Below are 16,915 nucleotides of genomic sequence, written 5' to 3'. Positions count from 1 at the left end.
ATCAGCTCAGTATACAGGGTGGGTCACCACATTTTACCATCTAAATTTACGTTATCATTATTACGCGTAGCAGACAATATTTAACATGGAGTTGAATGGCTTTAAAAGGGGTTCATACTGATGGTACTTTTTTTTTTTAGGTGGACGTGTCAAGGATATATGAAGGTCATTAATGTTTTTTTTAAATGGAATCATATATTTTTTATTGCATCATCTGATGGTCTTTCATATTATTTACAAAAAAGTATTACCCTATTTATGTAAAAGAATTATTACTTTAGGAGATATTTTAATTGTTATGTCTGTTTACAAAAAAGGTTCAATGTGGCGACCATTTGCATCAGAACACTTTCTGAATCGAGAAATTAATGACTCATTAACGTTTCTTAATGTATCTTATGTTATTTTCTTGCATTCATTGACGATACGATCCCTCATATCGGCCATTGTAGTCGGAGGCTCAGCGTAAAGTTTATTTTTTAAATAGCCTGTTGCGTATTGCGCAATATGTGATGTGGATTGTGTGAGGTGTTGCTTGACGCGATCAAAGGTTGGAACAAGGCACACAGAAGCGGGACCTACCGGCGCCGGTTCTTTCGGTGTATGCGCTAGCACAAGTGGACCCAACGCCGCTTCTTTAAGACAAGGCTTTCCCGCGCAGCTTGATTTCCCTCTACAACCCTATGCTATGTTCGACGGACCATGGAGAGTGACCCGACAGTCATTGGCCAATCAATTTGGGGAAGGGGGTGCACAGGACTACCCGTTCCCTATAAAAGGCCACGGAAAATCGTCAATGCATTCCATTCAGTCAGCAACACTCGATTCACATACAACCAACGCATCAAGAGCAAGGAAAACTCATCGGCACCCGACAAGGCAGCCTAACCACTTCTCATCACGCAATCATCAGGCAGCTCAGCATCGGGGCGATAGTTTACATACAACAATTCGATTCACATTCCTCCAGCATCCCTTAAAACCTTTTCATTTTACGATAAATAAAGAACATCGTACTGATCAAGGCACCTGTACGCAACATAGCCCAATAAGAAAAAGTCGAGGGGCGTTAGATCTGGTGACCTAGCCGGAAAATGAAAAAGTTGTCTCACTTTGAGTGAGAGCCCAATTACAAAATTCTAAACGTTTATAACAGTCATTTGCGGTCAGTTCTTGAACCTATGATACATGATATGAATGGTATTTGTGCTTTCTCAGTATGCGTAAAATGCTTTTGCGGCTAATTCAAGCTTGTCTTTCGATTTCGCGAGAGCTAACGGATGGATTTATCGTAACTGCGACTAACACTTCTCAATTCGTTTGATAGGACGGGGTGAGCCCATTCATTTATTCATCATATATTTCTCTTTGTCGGAACCGCCACAATATTTATAAAAAGCAGTAAAATTTTTCCAAAAATTTATAATTACATATGTATAATCTTATAAGTTGCATTTATGACGAATAAAAAAAAATAAAAACCAACGCAAGAATGATCTCGAAGTTGATTAGAATTTAAGTCAAAGAAAAAAAAAAAAGAATTCTGAATGAATTATAATATAATGCAAGAAAATGTGACGAAAGAAGGGATGAAAATTGCTCATCTACGGTGAGATATTCCCTCTGCTACTGCCACCTATTCCCACCACCCTCTCATCGTACAAGCGCATTCTTGGAACTATATGCACGCCAGGATATTGCACGTCGCGACAATGCGATCCGATCGGTGCACGTTTCGAGATCACCGGATGAAGGTGGAGTTGCTTTCTCTCTCTCTCTCTCTCTCTCTCTCCCCCTCGGTCAATTTATCTGAAAGGGGTGAGGCGAGATATAGTGAAGGCTCATCGTGTCTCCACCGATTCGCGGAATTTCGTTGGAGAAATGTGGAACGGCACGGTAGCAATGCCAGGGCCGTAATAAGCTGTCCGATAGTGGCTACGACGGGGATGATAGGAGGGGGGTGTTTCGAGGGTTGTTTCGAGGAAAATCATCCCTATTGGGGTGGCCGTTACTCCGTTAGGAGTCCAGACTTTGGATAACGCTCGGTTTGTCGGTCGGTCGTCGAACCGAGAACCATGTGGAAAGCAACTTAACCCACCAGCCGATATGCAAGAACCTTGCTCCGAAGGGACCCTCGTGGCAACGAACCAACTAAATTAACGTGCTAAACCCCTTGCGATTGCACCTCTCTGGATCATTTTCATCGACCACTTTCCCAGTTTCGTCTTCTTCTCTGTAATTCGCTCAATCTAATAATAAGAAGTTTTAATATTTTTTTTTATTTAAATCTTTACTTTATTTTTATTAATATTTAATTTAATTAAAAAATTAACTATGTGCTAATAGCATTTATATATATATATATAAATTTTTTAAATTAATCTCTCGTTCCGTATAAATTGTGAAATAAGAATATAAGAATATAGAATGACGCGTTGGAATATTTTTATCTATGTATAAAAAAGTAAATGTGCGATGAGGGTTTGTAGGATGTGGTCCCTTCTAGTCCCGAAGGAATGCGACGCGTTCATTTCCATCGCATTTAACCCGAATGCTCTCTTTCTATCTCGTCAAGTTATTAATATACATTATTTTTCTGTTAAATTTTTGCACGTACGAATACGTGGATAGTGATGATGGTGAATAGTGGTAGTGGGCTAACTCATACCTCTCGGGAGATGCGTACAAACCCACCAACGTGGTAATTCTTTCTCATCCCGTAATTAGGAAGCTTGGGCCCTTCGTCCGTGGAGCGCGCGCGTAAATCACCGAGGGAAAGCCGCTCGAGAAAAGGACTGCCGGAAACGTCAAGCGGAAAAAAAAGCCCACTCGCGGAAAAACGACCCGAGAAGAATCTTCTTCTACGATAAGATTAAGAAACCATTTTACGCGTGATTTTGATTATAAATTGAAACTAACAGTGTCGTTTAACGATTACATAGAACCTTATAATTAAATATGCTTCTCTAATCTTTTTCGATAATCCTCAAAAAGCTGTTATGTAAATTTTTGTGATATATATATATATATGTATATCTACATATACCATGTATAACGTTACGCGAGCGTTTACATTATGCATTTCCTCGTTACAACTGGCGCGTCTGAATAATGGCCGTGCTTGGACTCTTGGGAAATTGTGTTTTATAATTTCCTTCTATTAATAATCCTCCCCTCTCGTACCACTTCTCAGACATTTATTTGTAAAAGCTTCGTGTAATCGTTAAAACCTTACTTTGGGAAACTTTGATCTACAGTCAAATAATCGTTAACTTGTAAATACCAACTACCTATGCAAAAATCAACCACGACAATTTTAGTATTCTCCAGTCTTTCTCAAGAAAAAAAAAAAAAAAAAAGGACGGGGGTGAGTCAAGAGGATGAAATGGAAAAATATATACATACATACATATATACATATGTATGTGCGTATATGCAACCCGAAAGGGAAAGAAAGAGAGAACATTCTATGCTCGCATTTCAAGTGCTTTTATATAAAGAAGTAGATAAAGAGGGAGAAACGAGTTAACAGAGTCACTTAGCTACTTTAAAGTGCATCGAACGGATTCTTCAGACGCGACTTTGAAATTGAAATCGATTGGAAATCATTTTTTAAAAGAATATTATATTATATTCTTTGATATACACATATCTATATATATATCTACAGAAAAAGAAATAATGTCTCAAAGGACGTTGTAAAAAATATCAAAAGTGTTATGGCTAAGTGCAAATGACTCTCGATAGATCAAAGTACGATGTATCGTGTTGGCGGTTTGGTAAGAGTTACAGAACGGGGAAGTTAGGGGGTAGGAGGAAGAGGAGTGGGAGGAGGGGGTTAGCAGTGAGTCATTGTCGAACCAAAGAGGGTGACTGTAGGGATGGTCCCCGCATTCGTTAGGGGATATTTTAATGGGCCGCCACGTTGAATTTGCCGGTGTTTAATTACAGAGCTCTCCTCTCTCTCTCTCTCTCTTTCCATCTCTCTCTCCGTATACATCTATTCCTCTCTCTTTCCCGTGTACGATGGGTGTATGCATGTAGACACTTTGTTGCATTTTTCGAAAGCAAACGATTTCGCGGACTCGAATGGTTCCACGAAACCATTGCCTGAGGGTTATCAAGCACCACAAAACGTGATTCGTTTTTTTTTACGAGTATTATTGTATTGCAAATGAAAGAGATCGGTATGTCGGTATGTGAAAAATAATTCATATATAATAGGTAAGAGAGTTGTTTAAGTGAAAATAAATTTTGTGATGATAAGTGGTCAAGCTTTTTGAGGACTCATGTACTCGGACTTTAATTCGTACGAAGTTAAACGTGTGCCACGCAACTAAATGCAATAACGTACGGCGCAATACAAGCTCTTGTTCACCTTTTGTAAAAGGGATGAAGAGAAAGAGAAAGAGAGAGAGAGAAAAAGAGAGAGAGAGAGAGAGAACAGACTGGTAGACGGAGAGGAGACGGAAGAAGAGAGGGGTAGTATGCCAGCCCATAAAAAAGGGGATGAGAGTGTTGTGTCTGGAGCTGGACCCACCCTTTGGGTGAACGCCCTGGAACCCTCGCGCGCAGACGGTTTTTCATCTCCTTCTCTATCTCCCTCCCTCCCTCCATGTCTACCGTTCGCTAACTCTCCCTCCAACCTTTCGAAGCCCCTGCAGACTCCACAAGGTGTCTACATCCCTGGACCTAAATGGAAGGGTCGCGATGGAGGGGAGATGTAGACTCTCCTTCTCTAGAAGTATTTTCTTTTCCCACAGGCACGTCTCCGATGTGAATCTTTTTTACTTTCTTAAGTTTCTTTTTTTTTTCTTACTTTTTACTTTTTACTTTTTACTTTTTACTTTAGCTAATAATCGCGCATATTCGTTGGAACCACAACGAAAGAAGATTTTAACGAGCTGCTTTCGAATGAATCGAATAATTCGAGAAACGTCAAGCAGGTCCGGTTGTCTTGTAACAATATCGCGTGAAAATCGGATGAGACGTAAGAAGACGTTAAGAGTTACTTTCCCAAGGTCCTTAACTTGGTTTCGAAATTTGAAAGTGTAATGGGTAGAACTACGAAAGTGACTGAAAGTAATTAACGGGCACGCACGACGCGACGCGACGCGGCACAACGCACAGGACTCCATTCAAAGACCCTGTGTCTCTCAAGTTTAGAAAGATAGATATAGAAACGTTAACGCACTTAACGAATACCGTTCTAAGTTTTCCCATAAATGGTTAGACGATTTATGATAACAAGTCTAATAATGTAAACGCAAATTCGAGGCAAGATCATACGCAGAGTGAAACTCTCGAAGTTTTCAAGGGGCGTTATAAGCCAAACGTATAACCGTCATAAATATCGTGGAATTTTCAAGCTGCCCGCGAAAAGCTTCGATTTATCGTTTGCTCGCTCAGTAAGCTCGCAAGTTTACCTTCCCTTTTTTTTTTCTATTTTTATTTCGAAAAATAAGAAACTCGTGTAACCAGTTAGAATTCCAATTACAAAGTATCCTACTATTCTTTCATTATTATTATTATTATTATTACTACTACTATTTCCATTTTCATTTTGATTTTTTGAAAATGTCAAGAGACAGGATAACGATAAGAAAGAGAAAGAGATTGTACAATGTGAACACGAATAAAAACAATAATAATAACAAATTATAGATTCAAGAGAATATAAACGATAAACGTTTGAAACTAGTACGTGTGATATTGCAATTAAAAATTGAAAAAACACAACGGGGTGACAAGGAGAAGGAAGTGTGAACGGTGTACCGTTGGTTTTACCAAAGAAAGAGGGCAATAACCAATGTAGGTGTGCGTAGGCCGTAGACCCGTCGGGCTTTTTCACCCTGTTCCCCTCCTCAATGGCGTCGGTGGCAGAGCCACCCCTTCCTCTTTTCTCCTCTACTCTTCTCTTTTCTCTTCTTCTATTCGTCGGCAGCGTCATCGTCCGCTGTAAACGTCGCCGGCAACGTCGCCAGCAGCGTCGTCGACACCCTGCCACACCACCGTTCATTCTGCCTACTTGCTTGCCTGCTTGCTTGCCTGCCTGCCTGCCTGCCTGCCTGCCTGTCTGTTTGTAAACACAGCCGTGCTACTTTCCAATGCAACTTCGTTTCACTACCACCATATAACAGGGAGAAATGCGTGTCGTTCTGGTGGACACGCGCGAACCTACTACAACGACCGGAACAATATTGCCCTTGCCTTTTAATGGCCGCAAACACGAACATTCAAATATATTATTTGCCGAGTTAGAAAATTCATAATTTATGTCAAACATAGAAATTCTCAATGACCGTTGAGTAGTTAGTATACGAGTATATGTAACGAGCGTCGTGTGAAATTTTAGCTGATTATTGTTTGCTATAATACAGAAAAGTTATACTTGTAATGCTATATATATATAGGAAGTGGACCCTAATTTATCTACAAATTATACAAGGTATCCTATAACTGGTTGTTCAACCGAACAGGGGGTGATTTTATATGAAAAATGTATTATAGAATTAAGTTTGTTCGTATAAGTGTTTATTTGTCAAGTTTGTTTTTTGAGAAAAGTAATGTTGACAATTTGTTGAATATGCCGTATACTTAACTGACAATAAGCTTATAATCTCGACAACTAAAAGCTTGAATCACTCCAAAATAAAAAGTCATATATGTGGGACGAGCGCCTCCAGCCAAACTTATTGGGCATTCGTGAAAAGGATTGGTCGGTGGGCCCTGGATAGCTCAACTGGTTAAAAGAGCAGTCGCCCAGAAAGCGAAAGATCCGTGGTTCGAGTCCCGGTCCAGTCAGTCCAGCTGTCCAATTTTTTTCACGAATCCCACACATGGGGACTCAGCCGGGATGGAGGTCTGTTTCGTAGCATGTTCCAAAGTCTTACAACGCCACAAAAAGAGGAGATGATGTTGAGTGGCATAACATTCGGGGTCGAATGTTGTTAAAGGGGGTGGAATGTGGGACGAGCGCCTCCATACCAAACTTTTATCGGGCGTTCGTGAAAAGGATTGGTCAGTGGGCCCTGGATAGCTCAATTGGTTAAAAGAGCAGTCGCCCGGAAAGCGAAAGATCCGTGGTTCGAGTCTCGGTCCAGTCAACTTATGCTAGTTTTTCATGTAAAATTATTCTCTCCTCATTCGAACCATCAGTTATAATAGACACCCTTTAAATCTCGATGTACGAATAAATTTAGTATTAATCTAAACGTCGAGTACGAAAAGTAATATTCTAATAGTTGAATTGATCCAACGTAACCCTTCTTTCTTATCAAATATAATGAATATATATTTTAACAAAAAAAAGAAAGAGAGAGATAAAGATAGGTATCTGTACGAAAGTGGGGTCGATGGCTTTTCACGTTATCCAACGAGAGAACGCACGGGGGGGGGGCTTAACGCTAATTAAGTCCTTTCATCGAGGCAAAGTCTTCAAGTTAATCCATTTCCATACTTCCCTACAGCGTAGATTTGTCGTAAGTGCTTTTTACTCGGTGAATCTTAACAGGAGAAGGGGTAATTAAAAAGTTTCGTTAGTTCGAGTAACCGCTACTCGAATAGCTACTCGCCAAGCGTGGACACCTTCATAAAAGGAACTCCTAAAGGCTCACTTAATTTATTCTTTCGGGTAATGAAGACAAGCCATTGCGATTTACAGGAGAGAAAAAAGAAAAACTCGGCTCCCATTTGTTTCAACCGTCGCCGTTGTCGTCGCCGCCGTCGTCGGGGGGGTTGTTATCGAGCCGTTAAATATCTCAAATACTTAAAACCAAAACGATTTTCTTTTCTTTCCTTCATATCACGCGAACATTCAAAACCAAGCCATTTTTAATATCGCGTCCTTTTAAAAAGATCGACTTCGTAATATATTTTCTTCCTTTTCTGCAATAACACAATACCGCTAACGAATATTAAAACATTTACGATTTAATTCGAAATACCTTTAGAAGGTTATTTCCTAGACATATTACTACAAGCTATGCTAAAAGAACTGAAAGAAAAAAGGCAAGACAGAGACAAAAAAAAGAAGAAGAAGAAGAAGAAGAAGAAAAACCTATGAAAAAGTATAAAATATGTTTTCCTCGTCAAGGGTTTGCGACGATCTCGAGAAGTTTAACCAAAATCCCGAAGGCTGCTGCTTGGTGCAAGTACGCAGTTTGTTCGTCTGACTCGGCCTGATTTGAGCTCGAGGCACCGGCGCGTCTATTGAACGACGAAGCAGCAGCAACGACGTTGCGATAGTGGGTGGAGAGGGGTGGAGTGGGTGGATGGGTGGTTGTTCGGTAGAGGGAGGGATGCCTACGAGAGAGGAAAAGGAAGAAAGGGGGAGCACGCTGGTGAGGGTGGTGAAATGTACGCGAGAATAGAGGGAAGTTGGGTGGGAGGTAAGGGGGGAGGGGAGGGGGAGGAGGTTAGAAAGAGGAAGAAAGAGAACAACGAAGGGGGAGAAGACGGATAAGGAGGGGCAGTTGGGGCGCTACCGTTCCTGCCAACCAAGAAACCAAACTAGCAAGCATTCAAGAGAAAGATGGACGAAGTCTGCGGTAAAGAAGAAGAATAAGAAGAATAAGAAGAATAAAAAGAAGAAACAAAATAAAATGAGGTAGGATCAATGAACGCAGAAATGTCAACGTTTTTCTGATTCCAAACTACAGCATGTATAACTTCGAAGTATTATTCGAACATATTATCCTTAAATTGAATCGAAATAAACAAGAGAAAGAATAACGTATCAAGCCAATAGTGCAAAGAAAATGACAAGATGAATATTTTGAAATTGAAAGGATAAAGAATGAAGGTGAAAAGAAAGAAAGAAGGAAAAAAATATATATATATATATTTGCAATACCGTTCGAATCGCGAGGAGGAATATGTAAATGAAAGAGAGAAACTAGAATCGTGCATCGAGGCCGTGACGAGTAGTACAGAAGAGTAGTAGTCGCAGGACGGAAGGTACAGAAGAGCAGAGGGGTGAGGAGGGGTTAATGTCGAGCGAGCGATAGGGAGAAAAAGAGAAAGAGAGAAAGAGAGAGAGGGTCGGTAAAGAGAGATAAAGAGGAAGGCGTCGTCCGGGCGAGCAAGGTAGAAAGGGAGAGAGGGAAAGAGAGGAAGAGCGTCCGGGAGATCAATGGACGCAACTCCGCGGGGCACTACGCTCTCTCGAATACTACGTAGTAGTAGTATTTCTCTCTCTGTCTCTCTCTCTTTCTCTCTCCCTTACTCTCTTTCGTACACTCTCGTACTCAGTCGGCACGGCGTGGCCGCGTAGAGTCGAGTAAGTATACTATAGCTGGCGCAGCGCGTACTACAACCGTCAGTCGTCACTACTGCGCCGTCGACCTTCCCGCCGTCTAGCTGCGCAGTACCCCAACCTTTCGGGACATTCGACCGAGCACCGACCCCGCTTTGGCTCAAACCTCCCACCACCTCTACCGCTACTCCACCACCACTACAACTACGTTTACCCCACCATTGCCAACATCGCGCTATACCTCTACTACTACTCGCGGTCACGAGGGCCGACGGCCTCCCGCGCTAACTTCGATCCGCCAATGGCTTCGATCCGAATCGAGTCGTTTCGCGCGCGCGGGAAAACCTTACGCGTACCTACAAAATACTCTCTTTCTCTCACTGGTGTAGTATATATATATTATGTATGTATATATATATATATATATATATATATATATCTGTTTCTGTCGATGCGCGCGCGTATGCCACTACCTTAGGATACTCGCGCGCATCTATGCACACAACGACGACTACGACACGACCATGGTATCCGCCCAAGCGCATTTCCTGTTCCAGACGAAACTTCGATTCTCTTATGTTCGAATATTTTTACATATCATTTATATAAATAATTAATAATGTTGAAATAAAATAATGTTCAAGTACAAAGAGAGATTAAGAGGAAAAAGGGTTGAATTATTTTTTGATATGGTATTTAATTTGTATAAAATGAATATAGTCCCGTTTTTTTTTGTTCATAAATGTAACGAGTAATTTTTCTAAAGGGTAGCGAGATATATTTATTTGTCAAGAATTTTAAATCAAAGACAATGTTTTAGTAATGAACAAATTTGGACGGATGCTATAAAAGGGTTGTTTTTTTTTTTTTTTTTAAATATCATTCCATGAAATATTTTTAGTTTTAAAAACAACGTGAATAAATTATTGAGTTTTTCGTTATTTTTTATTAGCTTATTGGTCATATTTTATTAAAATGTGCCTTGCATATTTTTATTTTGCAAGCTGCAAGATGCGATTAACAAAGTACAGACGTATTAATTAATGAAGTTTCGAATAAGGTTGAGTACACCGAACTCAATCCAAATATCATGTATAAAATTGTCGAAGGGTTTTATCAGACCCTCCATCATCTCTTCTTTCCCTTTTCTAGTATCGTTATTACTTTTAGGACTTTCCCTACTATTCCCATGTAAGATTCGAAGGGAAAACAAGATTTTTATTTAATTTATCTCAATAAAAAGACAAATGTGTTCATAGAATTAACGTGAAATACTAACAATAAGTAACGACAGAAACAAATGAATGAACACAGGGGTAAAACATGTTTAATCACGTTGTGTCATTTTTCAAGAAAGGGTTCAAAAACTTAACATATAAAGTACCCCATTACATAGTTTATTTTAATGTCTAAAACTGCGGTGGTCTAAACACATTTCCCTAGAATGATTAAATGCTTCCTTTAAACTACCAGATGGCAGTTGGAACAAAACCTCGCATAATTTCGACTGAAGAACGCGTTTAAAATTAAATCCCACCGATATAACAAATTTGAATGTCTAGAACTAGATTAAGTTAGATTAGAAAATAAATAAGGTAATTACAAGTAAGGGTAAGAAAGATACGACTGTAAGGGGGTGAAAAGCAAAGCAATATGTTACTACGTTCAAAAGATGTTCCATAACAGAGAGATATTTAAGTTATAGAAAGTATTCTCTATCAAATATTATATACCAAAGTAGATATCTCTAACCATATGTAACCAAATCCATTTGCTGAGCCCCAACATAGATTGTAAATTAAATAAATATCTATCTATCTATCTATCTATCTACAACAAACTTCAATAAAATGAAATATCAACTAGAGAAAAAGAAAAAAAAAAGAAAAGTACATAAAAGTCTATGACGAGGTTTCAATTCGTTGATAAAAATCGGGAAGAGAGAGAGAGAGAGAGAGAGAGAGAGAGAGGATATAAGCAAACGATAACGAAGTTATCTTAAAAGATCACCGTGAATAAATTTCATTATCTATATCTTGTTAAAATTCTTTGATAAAACCGGCAGAGCAAATCGGATTCGTGCGATCGATGTTACGATAATAGAAAGCTTCTTCCTCGTCTGCTGATAGGGTATAGATGAGGGGAAGGGGGGATTGGAGGGGAGGGGAGAGGACATCTTCTTAAGATCAGAATTAGGATTCTCAAGTAACCATCCTCGAGTCGACGGTGTTTACAGATTATCCGATTCGACTGAAGAGGAAGGGACAGGGCTGTTTCAGTATTCTTCGATCGTCTCTTTTAAGGCCGTCGTGAAAACAGACGGTCCTTGTGAGAGAACTTTTCGTTATCGCCTTTCACCAAGCGTTCGATAATAAAGAAGAGGAAGTAGACTTACTCTCCCTAATTTTTAACGGCTTTCCGATAATTTTCAATCGACGTTTTTGTCTCGATTAATATACCCAATTCCTACCCAATTCCTTTTCATATCTTTCTTTAATCAATGTTCAAATCTATAGAAATGAATTCACCTTATTAACATTTAACTTGTCGCGTTTCTTTATCATTAATTCTGACGGGCGTTACTTTTTGGGTTCGGTTGAATCGATTAGAAGAAAGACAGGGTCAGACACGATTCACACAATGATGGCTCTTTATAAGAAAAAGAGATGAGGATAGAAGAGAGAAAGAGAGAGAGAGAGACAGGAGTTGGGGTTGGGGTTGGGGGTGGGGTCGTGAGAAAATGGTCTCCAAAGGTGCCGTAGAATCGGAGAAGGTGCTGGCTGTTGTTGGAGTAGGAGGATAGGGACACAAATTGTGTGAAGATAGGAGTCAGCTCGACCTCTTGGAAAATAAGAGCGCGCGAGGTAAAGAGGAAAAGAGAAAGAGAGAGAAAGAGAGAGAGAGAAGGCTCAACATCCTCTATTACCAATTCATACCCCTCCATGGGTCGTCGATATATTCAAACCTAGCGGAGAAAAGAGCAGTCATTGTGTCGGCCTCTTTGTCGTACTCGCACCTTCCTATTCCTCTCGTTATCCTCCAGTCTATCTCATCCTCCTCCTCCTCCTCCTCCTCCTTCTCTACCACCATAACCACCACTATCTTCTTCCTTCTAACTCCTACTACTCTTTTACACCTCCTTTCCTCCACGCTGTTCTCTCTCTTTCTCTCCCTCACTCGTCTCCCGTTCCATAGAAAACCGGGATAGGATGCCGTTCTCGCGTTCCTTCGTCAATAGAAGATCGAAATGAGAGAAAGAGAGAGAGAGAGAGAGAGAGAGAGAGAAATAGAACCGATGGTAGGTGCTGAGAACAAGTTCAATGGATCGGCTGAATTGGGTCTTGCCAGAACTCCTCGACTCGGAAGGAATTAGCGATCGAATCGTCCCACCTTCATACACCGTGCCGTTTCCTTTACTCCTACCATACGACAAACCGAATCGAACGAGGGAGGAGGGGGAGGGGATGAAAGGTGTAGAGAGAATGAGAAGAGTAACTCGTATGAAGGAGTTTAAACGAATCGTTACTCGATACAAAAGACTCCAATTTGCTTTGAGGGGGACAAAATTTCTCACGATCTATGATCTTCTCGATCTTTTTTTGAAGTGAAAACTTCTTTAGAATGGGTGTACTTTGAAAAATATCATGTGTGCACAGATCACACGTGTTAAAAGTAAAACCTTCAAAAAACGAAGTTTCGAGAGAATGAGATGAATGCAGAATATCTCTGGTGTAGGATAATTGTAGGGTTTATTTGTTATAATATTATTATTATAATATCTTATATGTTTGTCTCTTTTTCTCTCATTATTTAGTATAGCAGCCGTTTCATAGCGTCGTTTCATAGCTCCGTTTCATTTCTTCGTTACATAGCTCCGTTTCCGTTTATTTACTTTTCAAATCACTCCCATTCTAAAGAAGTTTTCACTTCAAAATGTAACGCAGCGGTAGGTGGCGATGTAACGGAGCGGTAGGCGGCGGTGTAACAGAGCAGCGGGCGTCTATGAAACGGAACGGTAGGCGGCGATGTAACAGAGCAGCGGGCGTCTGTGAAACGGCCAAGATACTAAATAAGAAGAGAAAAAGAGATAAACATGTAGGATTGAGCCTGCAAGAGAATGAGACAGAATATAGCCATACAGTTTTTCCTATTATCGGTCTTTGACTCGTTGTCCGCACCGCACTCTGCAAATCGCATTCCGCAATCCGAATTCTGCATCCCGAATTCCGCTCTTAAAAACGAGGCACGTTTACTAGGCTCTTTTTCTTTAAAACGCATATATGCGCCCAGTGAAAAACTTTTGGGCGCATATATGCGCCCGGGGAAAAATTTAGGGCTCAACCCTTTAGGAAGTTTCAAAGAGTTCGCCGGAACGCGTTCATGCATTTCGTGCACGCAGAGAGGTGTTTTGTTACTATACATTTTTTAGTTACTATAAGCAACTTGTCTCATTTCTTCAAATTGAAAACTTGCTTACTGTGTAACATGTTATGTATTATATTTTAATAAAATGTGAAATAATTTTTGAATGTGGTAACAATATTATAATAATAATAATAATATTATAACAAATAAATCCTACAATTATCCTACACCAGAGATATTCTGCATTCGTCTCATTCTTTCGAAACTTCGTTTTTTTTTTAAGGTTTCACTTCTAACACGTGTGATCTGCACACATGTTGTTGTTTTTTGTTTATTTTTATTATGTTTTTTCTTTTTCACACTTTATTTATCAAGGATTTTCTCTTTAAAGTGCATACAATTTATTAATGTTAATTCACGATTGAATTGTAATTAAAAATACGATTTATTAATAAAATTGTCATTCGAATGGTTCAGATTTAAAATGACTTTGTAATTCTTTCATGTTTTCCAGAGAATATTTAGAAGTCCGAATATACGAAAAGGGAGGATGAAAAGTTGCGGTAGAAATAAGAGAAGAAGAACACGAACAAGAAGAAGAAGAAGAAGAAAGAGGAGGAGGAGGAGGAGGAGGAGGTTAGAAGTGAGGCAGACGCGCCAAAGAAATTTGTCGTCGAAGAATTCGCAGTCACAACACGAAGCTTGAACCTGGTGGTACATCGTCGTTGGTAAGAGCAATCAAGTTGAAAGTAAAGGTCTAAACTTAGAAAGCAAAGATACGCAGCAGCACGTCTGTGCGTCTGTACTTTCATCCTAAAATATTTTTCCTTTTTCTTTTTATTTTTTTTTTATTATATTCGTCCATCTTCACATTTCGTATGAATTTCGTATCGTTTATTTCTTTTTTTTTTTCGGTCTATCAAACACAATTCTAATTTTAATTATACAACGAAGAATGGTGTAGATAAAATATATTCGTGTAATGCGAATAGCAAAGGAACAAAGAGTAATTTAATGGGAACTAGTTTGGAAGAAAAAAAGAAAAGAAAAAAATAGAAAAAAGAAAGAAAAAAAGAAAGAAAAAGAGGGAGGACGTTGATATTCTTGAAGAAGCAAAAAGGAAATGTAGAAAAAGATAGTTTATCGCCATTCGCAGACGCTGATACGCACCAGATCGTAATACTTGTGAAATATAGTAGATTCCCTCTTTCTTCCTTCTATGTCCTGTGACAAAGAGGCATAAAGGGTAGCTGGCATAAAGGCGAAAACGGCAGTAAAATGTGACACTTGAGGATTTTATCCCGCTTACTGACGTATATCTGTGTCTACGTATTTTATACAAAACAGCCCATTTTAGTAGCTTTTACAAGTTTCAAATAAAACAAATTATTTTCCATAGATATAACAAATTTATTCTCTGTGTACATAATAGAAATATAAATATACACTGGATATAAAAAAGAAATATCTATAAATATTTATAAACAACTTAAACAACTATTGATACTCGTATAAATACACTACCAGTCAAAATTATTTAATTATCTTACTAAATTTTTATATAATTAGCTCAAAGTGAGGTATTCAATTGTTTTTATTGGTATTTGTAGAGACAATTATTTATTTTCCTTCCAAAAATTTATAATTACACTAGGGGTGCCCCGACCACGCGTTGCTGTGGCTTTTTTCACGTGAAAACTTCTTTAGAATTAGATTGATACGTTCATTTAATATCATTTTAAACTGTTCAATGAAGTCTAAGTATTATTCACTTAAACTTATTTTAATAAAAGTTGACAAAGTTGAAACAAAAACTTAATTTATTGTAATGCCATTGGATGTACAATATTTTCGGTTGATCCTTCAGGAGTATACACAAACAAATTCGATGGTTTTCCAACCCTGGAACACGCAACATATCATTGACCGTGAGAAAAGCACGGATTTTCTAAATCTTGACAACAGTGTCAATTGAGTAACTTCTTCAAACACTAATTAGATCTTAATGTAATATTTCAATTAGCACACGATTTACAAACTGGAATCGAATAACTTCGATTATTAACTCGAATATCGTCTAACTTCTACCTATAAACTTTTCGCATAACAATTTATAAATTAAAAATTAATTAAATAAACAATTTAAATTGAACCGAATTGTAAATCTAAGCCATTATCGAATCCACCTGAAGACACCCTAAAAATTTCATTAAAATCGGTCCAGCCGTTTAGGAGGAGTTCAGTGACATACACACGCACAGAAGAAATATAAGATATAAAGATTATTAACCCTTAAAGTGCACACTTGGTGTTTGACAACCCAACAAATTTTTGATCTCTCGAAAACGGTACTGAATTCGAAAAAATGGGTTATTTGTCTAGTGCCATCTAGTGTTCATTCAGATGGGTAAAAAATTGCGAGGTCTAAATATTAAATAGCGGCTTCAGGAGACGTTGGGGTGTCAAACACCCACAGTGCACTTTAACGTAATTTTAAAAAGTGTTCACTTTAAGGGTTAAAGTCTTTTAAAACTTTTGTTTTTATTTTGACATATTAAAATCATTCGTATGTACACGTAAAACAAACAGGTTGAACAAGTATTGAACATAGCTTAATCACCTTTTACATTAGACAATAATTATCCACATAACAATTTCTCCAACATAATGGAGGTCATTGAGTAGATAGAACATAACGATAATAAAGATTCTCGAAGGCGATGGTATGCCATTTGACTGACATATCCTCGAAGTCGTCCACCGAGAAAACCTTTTCCGGTTGTACTCGACCTGACCTATTTCCTATTATTATAACGTCAGCTGGGATTTCCTTCCATCCTCGCTTGCCTTTCCACGCATGAGACGAAAGCATAATCGATCGTAGAAAATTACACTGTGATGTTAAACATTCAAGTTTGTTAAAGAACATTTCATTACGTAACCTAATGTTAAGAAATAATAAAATAATCATTTTGATAAAGCAAACGAAAAATTAGTCAAATGATATTAAGAAAGTTGAAGGAAAAATATCATTAAATATAAATATAAATTAGAAATAATTATAAAAGAAAAAAAGACAATAAAAACATCGTCGAAATGCCACAAATCGAGAAATTCGAGTTTATACGAATATCAGTTGGAGCATTGAGAAGAGGATACGGCAAAGAGATGAAAAGAACATCTGTGAGTACCGGTAAACCGCATGGAACTGTATGCGTCAATGTGCGTATGTGTAAATTAATATAAAAAATAAAAGGAAAGGTAAACATCGGTCGAAATACCACAAATCGAGTA

At 38.5% G+C, this 16,915-nt stretch overlaps 1 protein-coding gene and 1 long non-coding RNA gene across 5 annotated transcripts in view; one reads left to right on the top strand and one right to left on the bottom strand.

The window, feature by feature from the left end:
• The window catches only part of Pdk1 (Phosphoinositide-dependent kinase 1), a 277,088-nt gene that overhangs the window by 224,998 nt on the left and 35,175 nt on the right, over positions 1-16,915 (bottom strand). The window lies entirely within an intron of this gene.
• On the top strand, positions 6,901-15,418 carry LOC149031857 (uncharacterized). Of its 2 annotated transcripts, none has more exons than XR_016177285.1 (2): positions 6,901-8,608; positions 14,136-15,418. It is a non-coding gene; the product is annotated as an uncharacterized LOC149031857 (long non-coding RNA). The 2 variants fall into 2 exon arrangements; XR_016177286.1 differs by lacking the exon at positions 6,901-8,608 and adding an exon at positions 8,872-9,659.

The sequence above is a fragment of the Polistes dominula genome, unplaced genomic scaffold (assembly GCF_049000335.1).
Source record: "Polistes dominula isolate Pdom_NZ unplaced genomic scaffold, Pdom_raw_medaka contig_68, whole genome shotgun sequence".
In the NCBI taxonomy this organism is placed as follows: domain Eukaryota; kingdom Metazoa; phylum Arthropoda; class Insecta; order Hymenoptera; family Vespidae; genus Polistes; species Polistes dominula.
This window is presented reverse-complemented; position numbering and strand designations above follow the sequence as displayed.